The sequence below is a fragment of the Equus przewalskii genome, chromosome 29 (genome assembly GCF_037783145.1).
Source record: "Equus przewalskii isolate Varuska chromosome 29, EquPr2, whole genome shotgun sequence".
Classification (NCBI taxonomy): Eukaryota; Metazoa; Chordata; class Mammalia; order Perissodactyla; family Equidae; genus Equus; species Equus przewalskii.
The window spans coordinates 5,181,531-5,188,903 of NC_091859.1; the positions used below are offsets into that span (position 1 = coordinate 5,181,531).

The 7,373-nt window shown below is 42.4% G+C and overlaps 1 long non-coding RNA gene across 2 annotated transcripts; it reads left to right on the forward strand.

The window, feature by feature from the left end:
* The first annotated feature begins 2,453 nt into the window (after positions 1-2,453).
* On the forward strand, positions 2,454-7,023 carry LOC139080316 (uncharacterized). Of its 2 annotated transcripts, none has more exons than XR_011534744.1 (3): positions 2,454-2,561; positions 4,970-5,057; positions 6,324-7,023. It is a non-coding gene; the product is annotated as an uncharacterized lncRNA (long non-coding RNA). The 2 variants fall into 2 exon arrangements; XR_011534745.1 differs by having other exon boundaries at positions 2,460-2,561; positions 6,311-7,023.
* Positions 7,024-7,373: the final 350 nt, after the last annotated feature.

A 7,373-nucleotide genomic window follows, 5' to 3' on the forward strand; every position in this document is an offset into this window, starting at 1 on the left:
AACTCCTCTTAATTAGAGTATCACACCTCCAAGAGTCTTATTTCTTCCTTTTTTGAGTTACTGCTTTTGTTATACTCTGAAAAAAATTTTGTTATCATTTGCCTCTCAACGTCAGAACAATTCCCATTAATTTTGCTGTTCTTCCTTATCCCTGGTCATCTGGTCTTTAACAATTTGTGACTTCTATTTGGTTGAAAGAGTCAGGGAGTCGGGGGTTAAAGAAACAGATATTTACACATGAGTGTAACTAAAGGCCCAGGGACCTGGGAATATGCGCCTTTAATTTTAACCCATATATGCTGGGTTCACTGTAGGGTAACCAATGTCAGGGCTGATATTAACTAAGAGCAGGGAACACCCTGATCAGCTCTCACCAGCACTCTGTGGGGCAGAGTTCCAGCAAGTTCCATCAGGGGTGTCACTGCCACTTCTCTGCCTTTCAGGGAGTCACAGCCTCACAACATCTGTGCTCAGTCCTGCCGGGGTGAGGGGTCTGGGTGCTCTGTCTCACTCCCCAAGGCAGGGGCTGCATTTCTATATTCTACATTCCTTTTAGTTTATTCTCCTTGTGTCTTTTGATTAAACTTTTTCTATTGAGTCACTGTGTGGTTTTCTCTTCTGATTGGACCCAGACTGATACAGCATGAAATACTGATATCTTTGAAAATAACACAAAACTCATTTCACACAACCAAGGCGAGAAGGTGAATACCAGACTGGTTAACAGCTGCCATCAACGTAAAGAGCACTTAAAATGAGTCATTTCTCGAGAAAACTTACATGACCCGACAAGCCTACGGCTCACACACGAAAGAAACTCAGAGGTTTTCCCGAGTTTGACAACAGTCCTAAAAATTAACACAATCTTACTAAAAAGGATTATAAAACGGAAAGAAAGTTTCCTAAACTATAGTAAAAAACAAGCTTTGCCCAACCATATTGGAGGAAAGATCAAATTGCTTTTCAATTCTCTCCAGTTGGAAAATATGAAATTATCTTATGAAGAGGTGGCTAAAGAACACGCAGTCAAAAAGAGGTAGAAAGAATAACAGAGGTGTGTCAACCAGAGGATTGATGAGAATATTAAGATTTTTCTTGATTTTGTAATATTTGTGGTATTTATCAGCTTTTAAGGTTTGTGATGTGTTGTGATTTCTTTTCCCTTTGTAAGTAGATATTTGCTCATGTAGCTAATGTTTCATTCATAATTGTGTATTCTTTTTCTTAAAGAGGATCCCCCAGTTGTGTAAGGTTGTCCGCAGTCTGCATCTGGTCCCAGCACCCCTCTGCTCCCGTCTGTGTACTGAGAGGTCTGTTTGCCTCAGTCTCCGCTGAGGAAGCTCGTCCCTACTCCCTGGAGAGACTGTATCCTGAGGTGGTTGGGCCTAGGAAGCGTCTGGGGCAGGAGAAACAAGCTGCCTCCAGTGTGGATGAATTTCACTTCCTACTTTCTAAGATCCTAATGACTTGTTCTCTGCAGAAATGTCCTCACCAAACATGCAGGAGGGAATAAAAGTAAACTCTGCCCAGATGTGGGGCCATCGAGCCTCTGCTCCCAGGTTTAGCACCGGAGGGGCTGGGCTGTGCTGGGCTGTGTCAAGATGATGACCCATCTCCTCCCATACACAAAGGTCAGAAGAAAATTTTAAACGATTCACCGTACAAACCTTCCTGATGCCTGGAATTTGAGAAGAGGTCATCACCACAAAGGCAAAGTTTTCATTTCTGCAAGGAATAATGAAGCTAAGATAATAAGATACAGACACTCAGGAAATGTAGCCTATTAAGTTCACACCAAAGCGTCAAACGACTGCAATTATATTCTTGCCTCTGCAGGGTTTTTAACTTTATTGAGAAGTAATTGACACATATAATTGTATACTTTTAAAGCAAACAACGTGATGATTTGATGTACATATACATTGTAGAATGGTTACCAAGAGCAAGATAATTAACACATTGGTCGCCTCACATAGTTAAAGCAGCTAATTCTTTGTGTGTGTGTGTGGCAAGAATGCTAAGATCTACTCTCAGCAATTTCAAGGATACGATGCCATATTACTAACTGTAGTCTCCAGGCTATATAATAGATCCACAGAACTTATTCTTCCTCAACTGAAAATTTGTTCCTTTGACCTACGTCACCTCATTTCCCGTCCCTGCAGCCCCAGGCAGCCCCCATTCTGTTCTGTTTCTATGAAATCAGCTTTGGGTCGAGGAAGGAAGGAGGCCAGGGCTGGAGGGTGACCCAGGTGGAGCCTCGTTTCCTGTACAAAGGGCGGTCAGGAGCTCGAGAGCCATTCCACCCAAGTTCTGCCCGAAGCTGGTCAGAGGAGCTGGCTAACAGACAGGACCATTTTAAAAAAGAAAAATGTGCATAAACATATTCATTGTGGATCGAAATAGCCATAAACATGCAAAGGGAGAAAGAAACCCAGCAGGAAATACTCGTTGCCAGCCCTCTAAGGAGCGACATGGCGACTACCATGAGCTTACCACACAGCGTCCCTGACCTGAAGCAGCGACTTTTCTGAGCTCTTCCATATTTCCTTGTGTCTTTGGTAAGGCTTCAGGAGGTCTCGTTACTCTTTACTCATTATTTCTGCTTATAGGGAGGTAAATTGGCTGCATTTTCTTTTGGGAGAATGCAGTGTTCCGTTTTTCGTCAGTTTTGAGAAAAGGCATGTAACACTTGTCCCTTTTATATTTGGCAAGTGTTTTTACATGGCCAACAGATCTTTATGGGAAAAACATCTACTGCTGGAGTACCAAATCAGTATCTCATATTTCGGTCACTACGGAAAGATTCCAAGGTATGCCATGTGTGTCTTCTATTGCAACTGCACTTTCTGGGAGGAAGTCGCCTGTGAGTGATAAAGACAGAGGCTCAGGACGTCAATAATGAAGTTGTACCTGACTGTGGGCATCATTTTACTGCTGAAAAGAGCTGCTGCAAGCATCTAGTTTAAGCTAAGGAAGTTGAGGCCCACAAAACTGTAACCATTGGTGGCAAAGCTGAAACTAGAATTTACATTAATTGATCCCCAGCCCAGGGATTTTTCACCAAATTACTTCCTGTGTTTGCCTCATTGTTTAAATGAGACCAATAATCAATTATACACGATTCATACTATATGAGCAAACATTCTCCTCAACATTGACCAATATTCTAATTTGTGGAATAGTCAGCCAACGTAGACAAAATAGCACTAGTAATAATAGCTACCCTTAAGTGCGTGCTCGTAAATAGAATGGTAAGTTCACTGAGTTTTTTGACTCATACGATCGTTTCTCTTGGACGCCTCCTTTACAAAGTAAGTTAGGTCATGTCACTGCTCTGTGGTAAGAAAAGCCAAAGAATTTACTATCATGTGTAAGGCCCTCATCATCTTGCCCCCTCACTCCTCTCAGGCCACACTGGCCTCAGGACCTTTGCATTTTCTGTTTTCTCAATCTGGATTATTCTTCTGTCAGATATACACGTGGCTGGTCTCTCACTTCTTCCAGGTTTCTGCTCAAATGACGTCACATCAGAGAGGTTTCCTGACCACCCTATCTAAAATAGCAGTGTTCCCTCTCTCTCAGCCCTTTGCCTTCGTATCCTACCATATTTGTGTACATGGAACTAACTTCACACCATGTGTTCTGTATCCTGGTTGTATGGTTATTTACTTATTTGTTATTGCTTGCTCCCCCTACCATTAGAATGTAAACTCAGTGAGGACACAAATGTTTCTTGAATGAATGACCAATAAGGAAATGTCCAGACTAGGTTGCTAGGCAGCTTTTATCTGGTGGTTCTCATGGTCTGTCTCTATTAGAATCACCAGGGAACATCTTAAAAATAACAGATTCCTGGGCCTCACCCTACACGTTCCCTAGGTCTAGAAGCAAGTATCCAAGAATCTATAGTAATCCTTTATGGACTATTTGCTAATGGTTTGTATTTTTCAATTGATTCCTTTACCAGAAAATTCCTTTGTACTTAGTTTTATATGCAGGGCAACCCAAGGTCCCGTGCAGTTGTGTGTGTGATTTGATGAGCCTGGAAAACTGGATCAGGTAGTTCTTCTAAGATAAAAACTCCCCCTGGAGATGGTGCCCTATAATCAGAGATATGCCAAGAAGGCATCAGGACTAGACATTACTCTTTCAAGTTTGCACAGAAGCATAAGCTATCAGCAGGGAGAAAAAGCCGCCAGCGCGGCCTGTGCGCTAAATTCCTTCCTGCTGGCGAGTCTTAAACAGTGCGGCCTTCAGCAGAGGGCGCCCTAAGGAGTAACGTGGCCCGCACATATTGGCCCATCGCAGGAAGGTCAGAAGCTTGAGTTTTGTGTCCTAGGTCAGTGCAGCAGAGTCCAAAAAAGATGATATTGACTATCTAATGTTCCATTTTCTTTTATTCAGACACCTAATGTGCCAAAATTACTTTTGAGGTCTTCATTATCTTCAGTCAACTCCCAGATGTCTTTTTTTTTTTAAGTCCTATACCCTAGAATCTAGAAAGCAGGACTAGTGTGGAAGACCAGAATATTACAGGGACAATAGAAACTGTGGGCTGAAAACACTTATTTTAGAATATCACTGGATGATAGTTTCTGTCTGTGTTGGCATCAGCAATGTCCATCGATTTTTAATTAACTTAGGAGAGGTTGAGTTTTGAAAAGTCCTTCTTCTTGAGCATATTCAGTGCTGATTTCGTGGACTTTTTAGTAAGTGGACGCAGATGATGCTCAAAGGCCTCCTTCCCCAGACACTTTCAAGGACGTGGTGGGTGGAGGCACAGGATCGTGCCTTGCATAAGGGCACCAGAACTGGCTGGATGCAAGTGGAGGCTGACAGCAAACCTGTGCTCTGGTCATCAAGCTCTAAGCCATGGAAGGGACCACAATGGCTGAGAGAAAGAGACATCAAAGCCTCTCCACAAACTGTATTGGACTTCAGTTTAGTACCATCGTGATTTTTGCAGGTTCCTGGGCGAGAGTGACTAGTGCAAGGACCAGAGCACCACAGTGAACAAACAGGACATCGAAGGAACCAAGAAACCCTGAGTCACAGTAAGTCTCCCCAGCAAACATAACCCCCGCAATGCCTCTTTTCATATTCATTCTTTGTTGGTTCAAATTATATACCAAGGAGTCATACTGGGCAGTAACCACATTCATATAATGAGAGTGGAAAACTCTTTCAGTCAAAAATCAGGTCTTAAGTGTGGAAACCATACAGGAGTGAAATATTATGAGTGTAATGAGTGTGGGAAAACCTTCGATTTTAGTTCACACTTTATGTGACACCAGAGAATTCATGCTGGAAAGAAGAGAGAAGGAATGCTCTAGATGTGGGAAGTCCTTCAGCTGCTGGTCAAATATCTTTCTTCACCAGAGAACGCATACTCAATTAAATATATGAGTAAGCAATAAATATGGAAACATGAGGGTTTAGTGGAATGGAAGATTCCCATTTGAATTCAAGAGTTTTTAGTAGATTTTTAGCTTCTCGAGAATAAACCCATGCTTTTCTAATTGTATCTTGATTTTACCCAACAAAATGCCACTCAATGGTTATTGGTTGAAGTGTTGAAGACAAATGAGAAGGCTCTTACCACTCTGAGGTTTTCGTTTTTCCTAAATGTCTGTTGCCCAAGACACAATTCGTTGCATTTTCTTATGCTGTTTTCTATGCCCAGAAATCTTTCCCCATCTCTTCAACTTAAAATCTTAAATGTCAGTTCCTTTGTCCAGCTGTCTTTGAATTTTCCAAGATGAGCTAGTCACTCTCTCTAGTCCTACATTCATACATTACTTCATAAACATAGTTCGGTGCTTGGCACTGCAATGGTTTATTTATGATTTGCTACCCCAGTGGATTATGAATTTTCATTGTTATTGGAAGAATGGATATTTTGGCAGTTTAAGAGAATATGTTTTCATGTAGTTTGATATTTTCAGAAACATTTGTAGCTAAAATAAAAGAGTTTGAATCAGTATTTTTTACTGTGCTCATATTATTTGGAAAGCACTAGAGAGAAAGAACGAGACATGGTCCTTTTCCTTAAAAGAAGTAACAACAGTATAGGATGAGAGATAAGGCATGTAAATAAATAACTACAGGATGAGGCAAGAAGAGTGTATGAAGTATGTCAAGAGAAATACAGGCAGGGTGCTACAAAAGAGCAGAAGAGGCAGTTGGGAGCCGGAGGATTAAAGAGAAGATATTGACTTTTTGTCGTTTGTCCATTTTTCAATCTTTCATTGATTTGCTGTTGTTGTTGTTTTTCTGCTTTTTCTCCCCTAATCCCCCCAATGCATAGTTGTATATCTTAGTTGCAGGTCCTTCTAGTTGTGGCATGTGGGACGCTGCCTCAACGTGGCCTGACCAGCAGTGCCGTGTCTGCGCCCAGGATCCGAACCAGCAAAACCCTGGGCCACCGAAGCAGAGCACGTGAACTCAGCCATGTGGCCATGGGGCCGGCCCCTCAATCTTTTATTGTAATTAGTTTAATGGGTGAACGTGATATTATGATTTATAATACAAAATATATATTTGGTCTTTGTCCCCATTTCCATTAGCAGCATAGTGCTCCTAAAACTCTTGGAATTTGCTAAATGACAAGATAAAGGTGCCTTTTGCCATGTTAATGAGGAGACTTTTGGAAAGCCCCTAAGTAAGGGAAGGAGGGGGGCTGGCTTCCAGCGGAGCCACCAAGTGATTTAGAGGGTTGGAACTTTCAGTCGCATTGCCACCGACCTCCTGGGAGGGGAGAGGAGCTGGAGATTGAGTTCAGTCACCAGTGATCAATGATTTAATCAATCATGCCTGTGTAATGAAGCCTCCATAAAAAAACCAAAAGGAGAGGGTTCGGAGAGCTTCTAGGGTTGGTGAACATGTGGAGATTCAGGGAGAGTGGCGTGCTCAGAGGACGTGGAAGCTCTGAGTCCTTTCCCCATACCTTGCCCTACGCGTCTCTTCCATCTGGCTGTTCCTGAGTTACATTCTTTTATAATAAACTGGTAATCTAGTAAGTAAAATGTTTCTCTGAGTTCTGTTAACCGCTCTAGCAAATTAATCGAACTTAAGGAGAGGGTCATTGCAACCTCCAATCTATAGCACAGAAGCTCAGGTGACAACCTGGGCTTGCGATTGGCAACTGGAGCCGGGGCAGGGGCAGTTTTGTAGGACTGAGCACTTAGCCTGTGGTCCGATGCCATCTCCAGTTGGAGAGGACACCCTGCCGGTGTTGGAGGATCGCTCAGTGATGTTGGGAAAACCCCCACACACTGGAATTGGAGGTGGAATCGTTAGTGAAAAACAAAGTTAAAATGTGTGTTACAACAGGGGAATTCTTGGAATCTGGAGAAGATAAAAGGATATTC